Source organism: Lipotes vexillifer, unplaced genomic scaffold (genome assembly GCF_000442215.2).
Source record: "Lipotes vexillifer unplaced genomic scaffold, Lipotes_vexillifer_v1.1 scaffold776, whole genome shotgun sequence".
Lineage (NCBI taxonomy): Eukaryota > Metazoa > Chordata > Mammalia > Artiodactyla > Lipotidae > Lipotes > Lipotes vexillifer.
Window position 1 is genome coordinate 2,284,681 of NW_006777292.1, and position 19,863 is coordinate 2,304,543.

Sequence of the window (19,863 nt, forward strand, 5' to 3'; positions counted from 1 at the left end):
ATATTGGCAGTTTTGTCCTTGGCTAAAGTACAAGCCCATATAAGAACATATAATTCAGCTTGCTAGGCTGAAGTAACCATAGGTAAAGATGCTGCCTCAACAACATCAAAAGGAGTTGTAGGGGCTTCCCTGATGGCGCAGTGGTTGAGAGTCCGCCTGCCGATGCAGGGGACACGGGTTCATGCCCCGGTCCGGGAAGATCCCACATGCTGCGGAGCAGCTGGGCCCGTGAGCCATGGCCGCTGAGCCTGCGCGTCCGGAGCCTGTGCTCCTCAACGGGAGAGGCCACAACAGTGAGAGGCCCGCCTCACCACGGTGCATGCATTAAACCATCGGTCTACTGACAAAACAGTAGCCTGCATGAATCAATATTGGTGATTATTAACAAGGCCACAATATCAACAAGGCCACAAAAGCACCTACCTCACTTGTCCCACTTGTCCAAAGTACAACCCAGGGAAGCCTGTTGGTACTGCTCCCAGACATTTTAAACTGCCCAATGGACTGCTCCAGCTTTGGCAAATGGATTTGATACAACTTCCTGTGTCTAGTGAATATAAATGTGTTTTAGTCGTGGTCTGTATGTTTTCACACTAGACTGAAGCTTTCCCTTGCAGACAGGCTACTGCCTCTTCTATGGCTAAAGTCCTTTTGGAAAAGATTACCCCTACCTGGGAAACTCCTCCCAAATTTTGCAGTGATTGAGGAACCCATTTTACTGGCCATGTGCTTCAACAAGTCTATGCTGCTTTGCTGATTTTACAGCACTTTCACTGTGCTCACCAAGCTTAAACCTCTGGCTTAGTCAAACGCACTTACAGCATTATTAAGACTCAATAGGCAAAATTTGTAGAGGTCCTCCAAATACGCTGGGCAAAAGCACTGCCATTGGTCCTTCTAAATCTCAGACCCACCCCTTTTGGAACTCATGAACTCTCACCTACTGGGATAGTCACAGGATGCCCAATGCAATTGGCCTCTGCTTCTTTTGATCCACAACGGATAAAAGGAAAGGTACTCAAATACTGCAAAGGACTAATTGCTTCTATTAAAAATAACCTTGTTTTGGTAGAGCAATCTTTTCTCAGCAAACCCTCAGGAAACAAAGACCTTAAGCATCACATCTTGCAAACTAGAGATTTCATCTATTGGAAAGGAAATCTTCAGAAGAACTTTCTTCAACCACACCGGACAGGCCCCTAACAAGTATTGCTAACCAACCCTTGTGCCCCCAAATTCCAATCAACAGACTCTTGGATTCACATGACACAGCTGAAGTAAGTGCCAAAACCTAACTGGACCTACATATCATCTGGTGACCTGAAATAAAGATTTCCTGGATTTGAAGCAAACAACATCTGATGAGACAGCTTTCCCAAGATATCTGGACTAGGTCTGTTAGAATTTTGTTGCCAAACCTTTGATGATGATGTAATGCTTCAGATGATTTACAACGTCTATGATCTTGATAACATACGGACTTCAGACAAAAAGTGCCTAAGAGTTCTCCCTCCTACCTGTCCTTGTTACTTGAATATGACCTTAATCAGTTTCCAATCTGTCGACTTTCCCTCTGACATGAGACATTACGCTCAGGAAAGGTCCTTCCTGACATAGAGGAACAAAAAGCCACTGAAACTAGAAAACTTGACTATTGACCAGGGATGCTTTCAGAGAAAGACCTTGATCAATAGAGGGAAATGTAAAAACTTAACAAACAGACATTTCAATTAAACAGAGTTGGGAGACCAGAAGGGGGTACTTACATGTGGCTTGCCATGGTTGCAGGCCCCAAATTGCAATTCTCTGATGATCCTAAATAAACCCATCTTTGCTGAAGAAATATCTGGCAGTCTATTTGTTTCAGGCCAACAATACATTTAAACTTCATATACTTTAAATAAAAATACATGTTTTTAAATCCTTTAGTTGATTAATGTTAAAAGAAGCAGGAAACCCTTGATTATTATAGTGAGCTGACTAGTAGCCCCAAAAACATCAAGTCTTAATCCTTGTTACCTTATTTGGAAGAAGAGTCTTTGCAGTTGTGGTTAAGGATTTAAAAATGAGGTGATAATCCTGGATAATCCCAATGGGTCCAAAGTGCCATCACCAGTGTCCATATTAGAGACAGGCAGAGGGAGATTACACACACACACACACACACACACACACACACACACACACAAGAAAGATATGTGAAGATGGGGGCAGAGGTTGGAGTACTGCATCCACAAGCCAACAAATGCTGGCAGTCACCAGAAGCTGGAAAAGACAAGGAATGGATTCTTCCCTAGAGCCTTCAGAGGGAGAGTAGCCCTGCCAAGACCTTGATTTTGGACTTTTGGTCTTCAGAACTGTGAATGAATAAATTTCTGTTGCTTTAAGTCACCGAGTTTGTGGTAATTTGCTACAGCAGTCCTAGGAACTAATACAAGTATTAAAACATAATTAATGAAAAAAAACATAATTAATGATTTTGTAGAAGTAAAGGCAAGATAAATACATTTTATGGAATAAATATATAATGCTAATTATGTATGTCTTTATTTCATTACTTATTCAAACATTACTGGCCCTTCAATTGCCCAATAAATTATTTTAATTAATTATTTTGATGACTAGCATGTATATAAAAAACTTAGTTTAACACATTTTTTACTATGAAAATATATTTGTCAAAGTAGTATTATAGGTCATATTTCACATAATACTTTGTTAGCTTGGTTAAGAACCTAAAAATGGCATGTGTATCTTCATTTCCATCTTGCCTCTCACCCTGTAAATGTTATAAGCACACTTCTGTGTGATGTCCTTTTACAGTTTGGAACAAGAAAGGAGATTTCTACCTTCCAGTCTCCCTACCTGCCTCCTCAGTTCCAGTTTTTGATCTGAAGACACTTCTCTTATCCACATGATCAATGTAACATGTACTTTCATGCATTAAGAGGATAATCACTTCACAGACAAGAAAAGAATAGCCACTTCACATAAGAAAACAGACACACAGATCTGGGGAACAGAACTGAGAGACGAGAAATAAACCCATGTATATATGGACATTTAATTTATGACAGAGGAGCCAAGAAGATACAACAGAGAGAAGTGATAAACTGTGTTGGGAAAACTGGACAGCCACATGCAAAAGAATGAAACTAGACCACTATCTTACACCATACACAAAAATTAACTCAAAATGGCTTAAAGATTTTAAGACCTGAAACCGTAAAATTCCTGGAAGAAAGCAAAGGTGGTAAACGCATTGATATTGGTCTTAGCAATGTTTGGTGGATCTGACTCCAGAAGCAAAAGAAACAAGAGCAAAAACAAATAAATGGGATTACATCAAACTATAAAGCTTCTGCATAGTGAAGGAAACCATCATCAAAATGAAAAGGCAGGGCTTCCCTGGTGGCGCAGTGGTTGGGAGTCCACCTGCCGATGCAGGGGACACAGGTTCATGCCCTGGTCCAGGAAGATCCCACGTGCCTCGGAGCGGCTGGGCCCGTGAGCCATGGCCACTGAGCCTGCGCGACCGGAGCCTATGCTCCACAATGGGAGAGGCCACAATGGTGAGAGGCCCGCGTACTGCAAAAAAAAAAAAAAAAAAAAAATGAAAAGGCAACCTACTGAATGGGAAAAGATATTTACACATCATACACTTGACAAAGGGTTAATATCCAAAATATATAAAGAACTCATACAACTCAACAACAAAAAGCAACTTAATTAAAATATGGGCAGAAGTTCTGAATATACATTTTTCCAAAGAAGACACACACATGGCCAACAGGCACATGAAAAGATGTTCAACATCACTAATCATCATACCTGTTAGAATGGCTATTATCAAAAAGACAAGAAACAACAAGTGTTGGAGAGGATGTAGAGAAAAGGAAACTCTTGTGCACTACTGGTGGGAATGTAAATTGGTGCAGCCACTGTGGAAAATGGTATGTAGATTCCTGAAAAATTTAAGAATAGAACTACCATGTGATTCAGTTATTTCACTTCTGGGTATTTATCTGAAGAACACTAAAACATTAATTTGAAAAGACATATGCACCCCTATGCTCACTGCAGCATTTTTTACAATATCCTAGATATGGAAACAACTTAAGTGTCCATCAATGGGTGAATGGATAAAGATGTGGTATGTATATATAATAGAATACCACTCAGACATTAAAAAAAAAAAGGAAATCTTGCCACTTGAGACAGCATGGATGGAACTTGAGGATATTATGCTAAATCAAATAAGTCTGACAGAGAAAGACAAATAACATATGATTTCACTCATATTTAAATTTAAACAAACAAACAAACAAAGAAAAACAAATCTGTAGATACAGAGAACAGATTGGTGTTTACCAGAGGGTAAAGAGGTTAGGGACTGAGGGAAAGGGGTGAAGGGGTCAATTGTATGGTGACAGATGGTAACTAGACTTTGGGGGGTGGTCACTTTACACAGTATACAGATGTAAAATTAAATGTTGTACACCTGAAACTATATAATGTTATATACCAATTTTACCTCAACTGAAAAAAAACAAAGAGGACAGCCACTTTATAGTAATATCAGAGCCATAGACATCCTATCAAAATCTGTACACACATGGCATGGGGAGGACTTTTCCCTCTCAGGCATATAGGAGAAAAATTCCTGAAGTTTGGGAAGGGCATCAACTTCAGGGGGAAAACTAATAGAAATACAAGAGAGTGGATTGAGAGAGAATTACCACTTTTGGGAGCAGTTAATAGTGGTTCTCAAATCAGGCTGTCCATCAGAACCACCTTGGGAGTTTTCTAATCACCTGCTTGGAATCAACCCTCACTAATTAAATCAGAAGCTCTGGCAGGTGGGGAGACTCCTATTCTCAGAATTTTTTAAAGGTCTCCAGGTGAGTCTAATAAGCCAGGGATGAGAACCATGAACTGGTAGGTACCGTGGATACTGTGCTAGGCATTCCCCTTAAGTTATGCCCTTGACACTTATAATAACACAAATAGTTATTATTGTTTCCAATTACAGATGAAGAAAATGACTCTCAGAGAAGTCATGTGGCTTGTCTGAGGCCACACAACTAGTGATCTGAAGAACCAGGATGACTCCAACCTTCTTTCCTCTGTAGACCAACAAAATATCATTGACTTGGATTCAGAGTGTAAACTTGTCAATCAGCCAGAAAGTACCACAAATTCCCTTGTCTAGAGCTAAGAGATGTTCAGCCACTTTAGAAGACAAGTGGGACATATGAAAGTCACTTTTTATGTTGAGAATAACATTCCCCAAAATTTAGGAAAAGACTGGCTATTCTGCCAGCCATTAAACCTATTCAATCAATTAATGAAAACCTACCTCACTGAATATACTTTTGTAAGCCATCCAATCAGTGTTAGACTCTTGCTTCTGAAAGTCAGCCTGTCAGGGATGGACTCAATCAAATAAACTTACCTCTGAGTACCAACCAACCAACAAGAGTGTCAACTAGGTAGTCATACTTCAGATGATGTCAATTCCTTATTGCTCTGAAAGTCTGCCAGGCTCTGATCTCCACACTGCCCCAAACCCAAGACCAACACTGCTCAGCTGTGAGAGACTGGGCCTGGCCAGCATAACTTTCCCACTGATGACATATTTAAGATCCTTTAAAATCAAAATGGAGTAAATGTGATTCAGGCATTCAAAGTAGGGCCTGGTGGCCATTGTGAATGTGGTTTCAGACACATTCCTGCATCAACTGAGAATCTGAATTTTCTGAACTGTATCAAACTCAAGGACAACACCAGCCATTTTCAAAACAATATCAGCTAGCAGCTACCTGATGCAACCATAACGCCTCAAGGTCTCCCCTTGTAAACATGCAACCATTTTGGACCCCAATCAATCCTTGCTTAACAAGCACCCTTCATGCCAGCTCTAATCCTAATTCTTAACAATTTACACAACTTCTCAATTTTTGCCTATATAAGCCTCTCCCATTTTGTAGTCCAGTGGAACACAATTCAAGTGTGTCCTGAATTTGTGCTTCCCAAGCTATAATCCTCAGTTTGGATTTTTCTATTTTTTCTATTCCTGTTACAGATTGTTTATTGATTATCTGCATTGACACCTCGCTATATGTTACGGGCTGAATTGTGTAGGCCCCCCAAATCCCTATGTTGAATTCCTATGCTAATTCCTTAGCCCCCCAATTAGGACCCCTCAAAATGTGATTGTAAAAAAAAAAAGTGATTGTATTTGGAGATAGGGTCTTTAAAGAGGTAATTAAAGTAAAATAAGGTCATTAGGGTGGGCACTAATCCAAAGTGACTGGTGTCCTTCTTGTAAAGGAGAATGTGAGATACAGTTACCAAGCATATACATTAACCAACTGTGCCGGCCTTGTTCTTGGTGTGTCACAGGTTTGCCTGTGACAAAGTCTAAACTTCTTCCTGGAAGAATTTCTACTTCTTATACAAAGCTATACCATAATCCTAACTCTTGAATTTTCTTTGGTAAATGGAAAAATTAAACAAAAAAATTTTTTTAATCTTTTAAAACTTAGAAAACCAATGGCCATCATGGGAAGCTTTTGACATGTCATAAAGAATAAATACGTTTAGGAGGCATTCTAAAAAAAATTAGGAGACAAAACACCAAATAGACAATATCAGCTTCTTTAAAATTGGAAAAGTGAGGCCTCAAAAAAAAAAAAAATTCAAACTCCAAGACAGTACCCAATGGGACTTCCCTGGTGGTCCACTGGTTAAGAATCAGCCTTCCAATGTAGGGGACGTGGGTTTGATCCCTGGTCAGGGAACTAAGATCCCACATGACGTGGGGCAACTAAGTCCGTGCGCAGCAACTATAGAGCCCTAGAGCCCATGCGTTGCTACTACTGAACCCATGCGACACGGTTAGAGAGAAGCCTGCGTGCTGCAACAAAAGATCCCACATGCTACAACTAAGACCCAACTCAGACTCTGGTTAGAAGAGCCAGATGTGAGGCCTCTGCATGTAGCCCCCTGTGAGCAAGTGAAACCCGACTAAGCACAAAGGAAAAAAAAAAAGCCATCTCAGAGCTGTGACTATTTTCATGCTACTGTTTTTCTCTGTGGAACACTGCCTGCAAAACAAAAAAGAAGTAGGTGATTCTAGTGCAGCACAGAAGGACAGCCAATGCAGGCCAGATTCTCCAACTCTGAAGGCACTCCAGCTGTGTGGCTGATAGGGTCTTGGTGCTCCAGCTGGATGTCAGGCCTGAGCCTCTGAGGTGGGAGAGCCAACTTGAGGACACTGGACCACCAGAGACCTCCTGGCCCCACGTAATATCAATTGGCAAGAGCTCTCGCAGAGATCTCCGTCTCAACTCTAAGACCCAGATCCACTCAACGATCAGCAAGCTACAGTGCTGGACACCCTATGCCAAACAACTAGCAAGACAGGAACACAACCCCACGCGTCAGCAGAGGCTGCCTATAATCATATTAAGTTCACAGACATCCCAAAACACACCGCAGGACGCAGTCCTGCCCAGCAGAAACACAAGATCCAGCTTCATCCACCAGAACACAGGCACAAGCCCCTCCACCAGGAAGCCTACACAAGCCACTGAACCAAACTTATTCACTGGGGACAGACACCAAAAACAACGGAAACTATGAACCTGAAGCCTGCGAAAAGGAAACCCCAAACACAGTAAGTTAAGCAAAATGAGAAGACAGAGAAATATGCAACAGATGAAGGAGCAAGGTAAAAACCCACGGGCTGTTACTCCCACCAAAAGACACAGACTGGCTGAATGGATAGGCAAAAACAAATGAAGGGGAAATAGGCAGTCTACCTGAAAAAGAATTCAGAGTAATGACAGTAAAGATGACCCCAAATCTTGGAAATAGAATGGAGAAAATACAAGAAACGTTTAACAAGGACCTAGAAGAACTAAAGAGCAAACAAACAATGATGAACAACACAATCAATGAAATTAAAAATTCTCTAGAAGGAATCAATAGCAGAATAACTGAGGCAGAAGAATGGATAAGTGACCTGGAAGATAATATAGTGGAAATAACGACCACAGAGCAGAATAAAGAAAAAAGAATGAAAAGAATGGAGGACGATCTCAGAGACCTCTGGGACAACATTAAACATACCAACATTCGAATTATAGGGGTCCCAGAAAAAGAAGAGAAAAAGAAAGGGACTGAGAAAATATTTGAAGAGATTATAGTTGAAAACTTCCCTAATATGGGAAAGGAAATAGTCAACCAAGTCCAGGAAGTGCAGAGAGTCCTATACAGGATAAATCCAAGGAGAAACACACCAAGACATATATTAATCAATCAAACTATCAAAAATTAAATACAAAGAAAAAATATTAAAAGCACCAAAGGAAAAACAATAAATTACAAGGGAATCCCCATAAGGTTAACAGCTGATCTTCCAGCAGAAATTCTGCAAGCCAGAAAGGTGTGGCAGGACATATTTAAAGTGATGAAAGGGAAAAACCTACAACCAAGATTACTCTACGCAGCAAGGATCTCCTTGAGATTCAACAGAGAAATTAAAACCTTTACAGACAAGCAAAAGCTAAGAGAATTCAGCACCACCAAACCAGCTTTACAACAAATGCTAAGGGAAATTCTCAAGGCAGGAAACACAAGAGAAGGAAAGACCTACAATAACAAATCCAAAACAATTGAGAAAATGGTAATAGGAAAATACATATCGATAATTATGTTAAATGTAAATGGATTAAATACTCCCACCAAAAGACACAGACTGGCTGAATGGATACAAAAACAAGACCCATATATATGCTGTCTATAAGAGACCCACTTCAAACCTAGGAACACATACAGACTGAAAGTGAGGGGATGGAAAAAGATATCCTATGCAAATGGAAATCAAAAGAAAGCTGGAGTAGCAATTCTCATATAAGACAAAACAGACTTTAAAATAAAGACTATTACAAGAGACAAAGAAGGACACTACATAATGATCAAGGGATCAATTGAAGAAGATGTAACAATTTTAAATATTTATGCACCCAACATAGGAGCACCTCAATACATAAGGCAAATGCTAACAGCCATAAAAGGGGAAACTGACAGTAACACAATAATAGTCAGGGACTTTAACACCCCACTTCCACCAATGGACAGATCAACCAAATGAAAATAAATAAGGAAACACAAGCTTTATCTATTTTTTAAAATAAATTTTATTTATTTATTTATTTTTGGCTGTGTTGGGTCTTCATTGCTGCCTGTGCTTTCTCCAGTTGCAGTGAGCAGGGCCTACTCTTCATTGTGGTGTGTGGGCTTCTTGTGGCGGCTTCTCTTGTTGTGCAGCACGGGCTCTAGGCGCTTGGGCTTCATTAGTTGTGGTTCGCGGGCTCTAGAGCACAGGCTCACTAGTTGTGGCGCGTGGGCTTAGCTGCTCCATGGCACGTGGGATATTCCCAGATCAGGGCTCGAACACATGTCCCCTGCATTGGCAGGTGGACTCTCAACCACTGCACCACCAGGGAAGCCCAGGAAACACAAGCTTTGAATGCCACATTAAATAAGACAGACTTAATTGATATTTATAGGACATTCCATCCAAAAACAACAGAATACACTTTCTTCTCAAGTGCTCATGGAACATTCTCCAGGATAAATCATATCTTGTGTCACAAATTAAGCCTTGGTAAATTTAAGAAAATTGAAGTCATATCAAGTATCTTTAACAACCACAATGCTATGAGACTAGATATCAATTACAGGAAAAAATCTGTAAAAAATACAAACACATGGAGGCTAAACAATACACTACTAAATAACCAAGAGATCACTGAAGAAATCACAGAGGAAATCAAAAAATACCTAGAAACAAATGACAATGAAAACACGATGGCCCAAAACCTATGAGATGGGCTTCCCTGGTGGCACAGTGGTTGAGAGTCCGCCTGCCGATGCAGGGGACACGGGTTCGTGCCCCAGTCCGGGAAGATCCCACATGCCGCAGAGTGGCTGGGCCCGTGAGCCATGGCCGCTGAGCCTGTGCATCCGGAGCCTGTGCTCCACAAAAGGAGAGGCCACAACAGTGAGGGCCCTCGTACTGCAAAAACAAAACAAAACAAAACAAAAAAACCTATTCGATGCAGCAAAAGAAGTTCTAACAGGGAAGTTTATAGCAATACAATCCTACCTCAAGAAACATGAAACATCTCAAATAAACAACCTAACCTTACACCTAAAGCAATTACAGAAAGAAGAGCAAAAAAACCCTCAAAGTTAGTAGAAGGAAAGAAATCATAAAGATCAGGTCAGAAATAAATGAAAAAGAAATGAAGAAAACAACAGAAAAAAATCAATAAAACTAAAAGCTGGTTCTTTGAGAAGATAAACAAAACTGATAAACCATTAACCAGACTCATCAAGAAAAAAAGGGAGAAGACTCAAATGAATAGAATCAGAAATGAAAAAGGAGAAGTAACACCTGACACTGCAGAAATACAAAGACTCATGAGAGATTACTACAAGCAACTATATGCCAATAAAATGGACAACCTGGAAGAAATGGACAAATTCTTAGAAAAGCACAACCTTCCAAGACTAAACCAGGAAGAAATAGAAAATATGAACAGACCAATCACAAGCACTGAAATAAAAACTGCGATTAAAAATCTTCCAACAACAAAAGCCCAGGACCAGATGGCTTCACAGGCGAATTCTATCAAACATTTAGAGAAGAGCTAACACCTATCCTTCTCAAACTCTTCCAAAATATAGCAGAGGGAGGAACACTCCCAAACAAATTCTATGAGGCCACCATCACCTTGATACCAAAACCAGACAAATATGTCACAAAAAAAGAAAATTACATGCCAATATCACTAATGAGCATAGACGGAAAAATCCTCAACCAAATACTAGCAAACAGAATCCAGCAGCACATTAAAAGGATCATACACCATGATCAAGTGGGGTTTATTCCAGGAACAGAAGGATTCTTCAATATATGCACATCAATCAATGTGATAAACCATATTAACAAACTGAAGGATAAAAACCATGTGATCATCTCAATAGATGCAGAAAAAGCTTTCAACAAAATTCAATCCCATTTATGATAAAAACTCTCCAGAAAACAGGCATAGAGGGAACTTACCTCAACACAATAAAGGCCATATATGACAAACCCACAGCCAACATCATTCTCAGTGGTGAGAAACTGAAACCATTTCCACTAAGATCAGGAACAAGACAAGGGTGCCCACTCTCACCACTCTTATTCAACATAGTTTTGGAAGTTTTGGCCACAGCAATCAGAGATGAAAAAGAAATTAAAGGAATCCAAATCAGAAAAGAAGAAGTAAGACTGTCAGTGTTGGCAGATCATGATACCAAATATAGAGAATCCTAAAGATGCTACGAGAACACTACTAGAACTAATCAATGAATTTAGTAAAGCAGCAGGATACAAAATTAATGCACAGAAATCTCTTGCATTCCTATAAACTAATGACGAAAAGAGAAATTAAGGAAGCACTACCATCTACCATTGCAACAAAAAGAATAAAATACCTAGGAATAAACCTACCTAAGGAGACAAAAGACCTGTATGCAGAAAACTATAAGACACTGATGGAAGAAATGAAAGATGATACAAACAGATGGAGAGATATACCATGTTCTTGGATTGGAAGAATCAACATTGTGAAAATGACTCTACTACCCAAAGCAATCTACAGATTCAGTGCAATCCCCATCAAACTACTACTGGCATTTTTCACAGAACTAGAACAAAAAATTTCACAATATTTGTATGGAAACACAAAAGATCCCGAATAGGCAAAGCAATCTTCTGAAAGAAAAATGGAGCTGGAGGGATCAGGCTCCCTGACTTCAGACTATACTAGAAAGATACAGTAATCAAGACAGTATGGTACTGGCACAAAAACAGAAATATAGATGAATGGAACAGGATAGAAAGCCCAGAGATAAACGCACGCACGTGTGGTCACCTTATTTTTGATAAAGGAGGGAAGAATATACAATGGAGAAAAGACAGCCTCTTCAATAAGTGGTGCTGGGAAAACTTGACAGCTACATGTAAAAGAATGAAATTAGAACACTCCCTAACACCATACACACAAAAAACCTCAACAGGGCTGAAAGACCTAAATGTAAGGCCAGACACTATCAAACTCTTAAAGAAAAACATGGGCAGAACACTCTATGACATAAATCACAGCAAGATCCTTTTAGACCCACCTCCTAGAGAAATGGAAATAAAAACAAAAATAAACAAATGGGACCTAATGAAACTTAAAAGCTTTTGCACAGCAAAGGAAACCATAAACAAGATGAAAAGAAAACCCTCAGAATGGGAGAAAATATTTGCAAATGAAGCAACTGACAAAGGATTAATCTCCAAAATTTACAAGCAGCTCATGCAGCTCAATATCAAAAGACAAACAACCCAATTGAAAAATGGGCAGAAGACCTACACAGACATTTCTCCAAAGAAGATATACAGATTGCCAACAAACCCATGAAAGAATGCTCAACATCACTAATTATTAGAGAAATGCAAATCAAAACTACAATAAGGTATCACCTCACACCAGTCAGAATGGCCACCATCAAAATATCTACAAACACTAAATGCTGGAGAAGGTGTGGAGAAAAGGGAACCCTTTGCACTGTTGGTGGGAATGTAAATTGATACAGCCACTATGGAGAACAGTGTGGACGTTCCTTAAACAACTAAAAATAGAACTACCATATGACCCAGCAATCCCACTACTGGGCATATACCCTGAGAAAACCATAATTCAAAAAGAGTCCTTTACCAGAATGTTCATTGCAGCTGTATTTACAATATCAGGACATGGAAGCAACCTAATTGTCCATCGACAGATGAACTAACAAAGAAGATGTGGCACATATATACAATGGAATATTACTCAGCCATAAAAAGAAACGGAATTGAGTTATTTGTAGTGAGGTGGATGGACCTAGAGTCTGTCATACAGAGTGAAGTAAGTCAGAAAGAGAAAAGCAAATACCGTATGTTAACACATATATATGGAATCTTAAAAAAAAAAATGGTTCTGAAGAACCCAGGGGCAGGACAGGAATAAAGACACAGATGTAGAGAATGCACTTGAGGACACGGGGAGGGGGAAGGGGAAGCTGAGACGAAGTAAGAGAGTGGTGTGGACATATATACACTACCAAATGTAAAATAGATAGCTAGTGGGAAGCACCCGCATAGCACAGGAGATCAGCTCAGTGCTTTGTGACCACCTAGAGGCATGGGACAGGGAGGGAGACGGAAGAGGGAGGGGATATGGGGATATATGTATACATACAGCTGATTCACTGTGTTATACAGCAGAAACTAACATAACAATGTAAAGCAATTATACTCCAATGAAGATGTTAAAAAAAAAAAAAAAGACCTGACACAGCCAAAAGTAAATAAATAAATAAATAAAATATTTTTTAAAAGAGACAGTCTCAAAGACTTTGTAACCTTCTGAATCCTATCCTCTTTGAGTTACTCTCTTGTTTTACTCAGCTTTACCTGATTTTCCAAATGAACTCTCTACCCACAGAATTTTCACAACACACACACAGATGCTGTAGTAGATCAAATCAACTCTGTGAACGATAGGGAATTGAATGTACAGATGCTGGCAGAATAAAGGTACAGAGGCAGATAAACCACAAAGCTAATGCTTAAGTTTTATGGCCCCTCTCAAGACTCTGGGAACGGACCTAACAATGTAGTGACCTGATCCTAAGATTGCATAAAATTTGCAATACATAATAGGAAAGTAGGTTAATGATGGTTTAGGGCTGGTGAGGGGACAAGGGGAGCAGACAGTGATAACTAAAAGATATGGGGTTTCTTCTTGAGATGATGAACATATTCTAAAATTGTGGTGATGGTTGCATATATCTATGAATATAATAAAACCCACTGAATTTTACACTTCAAATGGTTAAACTGTATGGTATGTGAAATATATCTTAATATAACTTTTTTAAAAAAATGATACTTTGGGGAATTTCCTGGTGGTCCAGTGGTTAGGACTCTGAACTTCCACTGTGGGGGGCATGGGTTCAGTCTCTGGTTGGGTAACTAAGATCCTGCAAGCTATGTGGCGTGGCCAAAAAAAAGATACTTTCATGTCAATCAGTTAGGTCTACTGTACCTTTCACTGAGATACACTTCCCCTCTACTCAGGTGGCTTTGGAGTGGCTGGGGGATCCAGGAAGTTGGGGATGTGTTTAATTTTGGATGAGTGAGATAGATTTATATAGTATGCTGTCATTTCTGTGGATATTGCTAACCACTTCAGTGTAGGAACTGGCTTCCAGGAATATTCCTACAGCCTCTGTACTGACCTACCATGAAACAAAATTGAAGGCTGGAGGTCTTAGAATGAAATGAATGAATGAGTCCTGTGGTGCTCAACACGAGAGGTAGGTGGGTAATGGAAGAGAAACAAGATTTGAAATGCCCACAACCAGAAGCTGTCGATGTAAAATTCTTCCAGTAATCAGACTAATCTAAAATTGTGAGAAGATTCAATCCTCATCAATGCTTGGCCAAAATGGAAATCCACTCCTATCAGGAATATACTTGATTTTTACACTGAGTATGGATATCATTATAAATCCATCATGTTCTTTTCTTTTGTGATGGGAATCACAGAATACAAAATGTGTTGGTGGGCCACAAACCTGTTGGAATACTATAAACAGTGTTTATGTCCATGGAAGAAGTTGTATGTTTTATGCATCCCTACCATCAATAATAAAAAGCAAAGTTTGTTCAACCATGCAGGAAGAAATAATGAATTCTCTTTCTATTCAATCTTAGAAAACATTACAAAAACCGTGGTCCTATGAAGAGGTAATCAAAAGATTACAGGCAAGAAAAAACAACAAAAAGATTTTTTAAAAAACTGCAGCCAAAATATATAAGGAAAAAGTATTATAAGGATATACCTGTCAATTAATTAATTTAATTAACTTTTTTCTGCATTTTATGTTTGTGGCATTTTTATTGATTAGGGTCTCTTTTCTCATTTTAAATAAATATCCTTTTGTGTGATACAAAACGAAAATCTAAAAACAAAAACCAATCAAACAAAAAGACAAGTGCATTGTAAAACTGCTAGGACAGAAAGACAGATTTGAAGTTAAATTAAAACTACCGTCAAGAGTCAAGTAAAGGACTATGATTAACTTCATCATCAACTTCAGGAAAACAGATAAAGGGACAAGATATTTGAGATAGGTTACAGTCCTGGACTATAGCTCTGTATCAATTAGTTCAATTAACTGTTAGAGTCTTAGATGGAAAAAAAAAAGTTTCAGAATAGCAGGGTAAAAAAAAGATTTTGGGCTTTCCTGGTGGCACAGTGGTTAAGAATCTGCCTTCCAATGCAGGGGAAATGGGTTCAAGCCCTGGTCCAGGAAGATCCCACATGCTGCAGAAGAGCTAAGTCCGTGCGCCACAACCACTGAGCCTGCGCTCTAGAGCCCGCGAGCCACAACTACTGAGACCGAGTGCCACAGCTACTGAAGCCCACGTGCGTAGAGCCCGTGCTCCGCAACAAGAGAAGCCACTGTAATGAGAAGCCTGTGCACTGCAACAAAGAGTAACCCCTGCTCGCCGCAACTAGAGAAAGTCTGTGCACAGCAATGAAGGCCCAATGCAGCCAAAATTAAATAAATAAAAAATAAATAAAAAGAAAAAAAATTTATAAAAAAAAGATTTCAATAAAGCCTCTATGTAAAATTTAAAAATAAAAACACTACATAAAGTTCAGAAGCCTTTCTGTTAAGGTTGGACTAAACTTAAAACCTAAAGTTTCAAAATTATGAAATACAGATTTAAAAAAGACTTTAAGAAAGTTTCAGCCAATATTCTAGAGTAGACTCAAGGTGAGATAAAGGAAGCCTAATAACCTCTTTTATAAATGGGCTCAAGCATGAATTATTGAATTCAATCAGAAATAATACATGAAATTGCCAGGTTAAAAACTATCCACTGTGTAGTTAGATATTTCCGGATAGTCTTAGAAAGTAAACAAGTGAGAAATCCATATAATTTATGTCTCTCTCTATAAAACAACAAAATGAGCCTTTCTTCTTTAAGACTTGGGGGCCTACATATAAGGATAATGGTACAGATTACAAGCAGAAGGCTCACTGAAAGAAACACTGATCCACATTTGCCTAAAAAACAAAAGGACAAGTGTCCAAAATGGGTCCAATGGTGCCATTCATTCCAAGAGATATTAGCACCCAAAAATATTCTGTCCTTCCTCTAAACTCCCAAGGAGAATTATCTACAATAATGAGACGATAATTCTTGTTGATATAGTGCCATTTTATCTACCTCATTCCTACTACTGTAGAACATAAAATCTTGCTGTGAACAGTTTTAAAGTTGGCTGAAAAGCAAAAAGGAAAGCAAGTTCACTTTTCTTAAGAAAAAAAGAGAGGAACTTCTTGTGCCAGTGTGTGGGGGAAAAAAGATAATAAAAGGCAAATTTGAGGGTATACAGTAAACTGTAAAGAGGTTGAAGGGAAATGAACTTTATTTACATTGGTTTAATAGAAGCATTCAAGTAGTAAGAATCTCTAATGAGCCTATATCCTAACCTATGATTAGTGTTTTGGAATCATTATTCTATGGGACACAACACCTACAATTTTAGGATTTGCTTCCAGACAGAAGGTACTGCAGCTCTTATGCAGGATCAGATTATAGCGGAACTAGACATTAGAATACCTAGACTATGTATAATTCAAGAAATTATTAAAAATAATACCTCTGATCAGAGAATCTCTATAGGTAATATAGGATAAACACAGGAAGATTATGAACACAGAAGAGTCCAGATTAACTATTCCTAGAAAATTATAAATCTTTCTTTTCGTACAAATATTGAAAATGTTAGTCTGTACTTTTGGAGTATTACCTCAATAACATGGTACATACTGAAGAACCATTGCCAGATAAAGTATATCCTTTAATTCAGTAGCCAATGCTTAGCCTTGCCTCACAGCAATTACAAGAGCCAACTGGTCAAAAAAACCGTATAGAGCTAGAGCTAAGATAACAAGGATAGCCACTTGTAGAAAAGGGGCACCAACAAGCTAAAGGAGCTCTAGCTGGTCCCTCTAAATAATGATGATGGCTCCAGAGACATGGCAGGTACTCTGGGGCTAGGTTTGCCAGTTTTGCAGACAACAAGGTGAAAAGAGGAAGAGATAAATCAAAGAACAAAACCTGTAGAAAGGCTAGGGAAAAACAACAGCAAGGAACAGAAGGGGAGGGGGTGGCGAGGATGAGGGAGATCTGTGTCTACCCTCGTGACCCATAGCCCTTGGAAAAGAGAGAGGTCAGGGAGGTGGAGAAGATCAATCACTCTCCTAGCAACCCCACTAGGCAGAGATACTTAACCAGAGGCTGTGTGCTGCCCAGTGACCCAGGGCAACCTGCAGATGACATAGCTGGACTGGGCATTCCCTCCTTGGAGAAGCTCCAAGTGAGTAAAACTAAAACACTGTCAAAATGGTGGCCTGTTGCAATCTCTTCCTGCACTGGAAAACATAGCTGGTGCAACCTGAGGAGGGCCACGTATGAATAAAGCAAAGAAAACCAGTCTTTTGGTGGAGCCCATGGGATCACTGCAGGATCACATCCAGGCGCTGAGGGAAGAAGGCCAGAGGATGCCTCTTCCGCCCAGGAAATGCATAAGTTCAGAGGGCTGTCAGCTCCTTTAATTTGAAGAATCAGGAGACCAGAAGCTGAGAAAAAGGAGGATGGCTGCTGGAAACTGGACAGATTTTGAAGAGAAAAAGAGGAAAGAGCTTCCTTTCAACCTGGTGTGCCCCGTCCAACTCAAGCATGTGGCCCCTACATTCTTACCACCTTGCTGGGCTCTGGAGGGGATGGGAAGCAGAGAGCTTTCAGGCCTGTTCCAATTTAGCTCCAGACAGGTTTACACCAACACCAGAACCAATCCTAGTTAGAAAATATATATGATTCTTTCATCTTTGTAGAGGGGAGTTCTGAAAAAGAGTAAAAAAGTAATTTAAATCACAAAGGAAAAGATCAATAGATGATTTCATGATAATTTAAAACTTCTATGAGTGACTTCCCTAGTGGTCCAGTGGTTAAGAGTCCACCTTCCAATGCAGGGGACGTAGGTTCAATCACTGGTCAGGGAACTAAGATCCCCCATGCCACAGGGCAACTAAGCCCATGTACCACAACTACTGAGCGCACAACTAGAGAGAAGCCCACGCACTACAACAAAGATCCCCCGCATGCCACAACTAAGACCCAATGCAGCCAAATTAAAACAAACAAAAAACCTCTATGAGAAAAATTAGAAGTTAAAAGGCCACCTGGAAAACATACAAATATGATAAAAATTAATATTCTACCACGCAAGTAGCTCATTTACATTAAAACATCCTAAAACAATACCAAAAAATGGGGAAAAGGTATAAACTGATTATTGACAAAGTAGAAATTCAAATGGCTAATAAATATTGATATAACACCGTTGAAAAAAAAAAGCAGACTAAAGCATGTTTAATGATGATACATAAAAATTCCAGATTAAAAAGTTATAATTCCCAATGCTGGCCAGGGAATAGGAACATTAACTGAACCTGGAAGTGTGAAATCAATACAATCTCCCTGGAAAGCAATTAGTCATTAAATATCAAACCCTTTGACCTAATAATTCTAGGCTTTATCATAAGGAAATAAAAGATACAGACCATGGTTATTAGAGCATTATTTATAGTTAGCAAAATAGAAATACCTTAAATGTCCAACAGTAAGGGATTAGCTAACTACATTCATATCATGCAGTCATTAATTTTTTAAAAAATAAATGTATTTATTTTATTTTTGGCTGCGTTGGGTCTTTGTTGCTGCACGCGGGCTTTCTCTGTTTGCAGTGAGCTACTCTTCCTCATGGTGTGCGGGCTTCTCATTGAGGTGGCTTCTCTTGTTGCAGAGCACGGGCTCTAGGCGCAGGCTTCAATAGTTGTGGCATGCTGGCTCAGTAGTTGTGGCTCATGGGCTCTAGAGCACAGGTTCAGTAGTTGTGACACATGCTGCTCCGCGGCATGTGGGATCTTCCTGGACCAGGGCTTAGACACATGTCCTATTCATTGGCAGGCGGATTCTTAACCACTGCGCCACCAGGTAAGTCCCGCCATTAATTTTCTTTATGATAAAAAGTGCATAATATATTGTTAAAAAGGTGCTAAAATTGTTCATACAATATACCAATTATATAGAAAAGTATAGAAAAAAGACTATGAAGAAAGATATCAGAAAATTGTGTTTTAATTTCACATGTTGTATTTTTCAGCATTTTCCCAATTTTCCTTAGTGAGCTATTCATTAGAGTATAACTATCATAAAAGAGAAAAAAAAAACAACTCAAAAAGCTCAGTATTACTGAAACCAAATGAACCTGAGGCCCTGTCATGTTCTGACCATCTTGTCTAAGACTGAAACACCAGTGCAGCAGCTTGGCCCAGGCTCCTCATTCCAGTCCTCTTGTACCCTGGCTGCCTGCTCCAGCTGAGTATCTAGCTCCACCAAGGTCTGCAACTGGGTCTGTTCCCATCTCTAGGCTGATCCAGCAGGCATGTCTGTTTCTTTCTTGGAATCTTTTGGTCTAACCAATCTCATGGACGTACCAGAGTATTAACTCTTTTTTTTTTTTTTTTTTTTTTTTTTTGCGGTCCTCGGGCCTCTCACTGCTGTGGCCTCTCCCGTTGCGGAGCACAGGCTCCGGACGCGCAGGCTCAACGGCCATGGCTCACGGG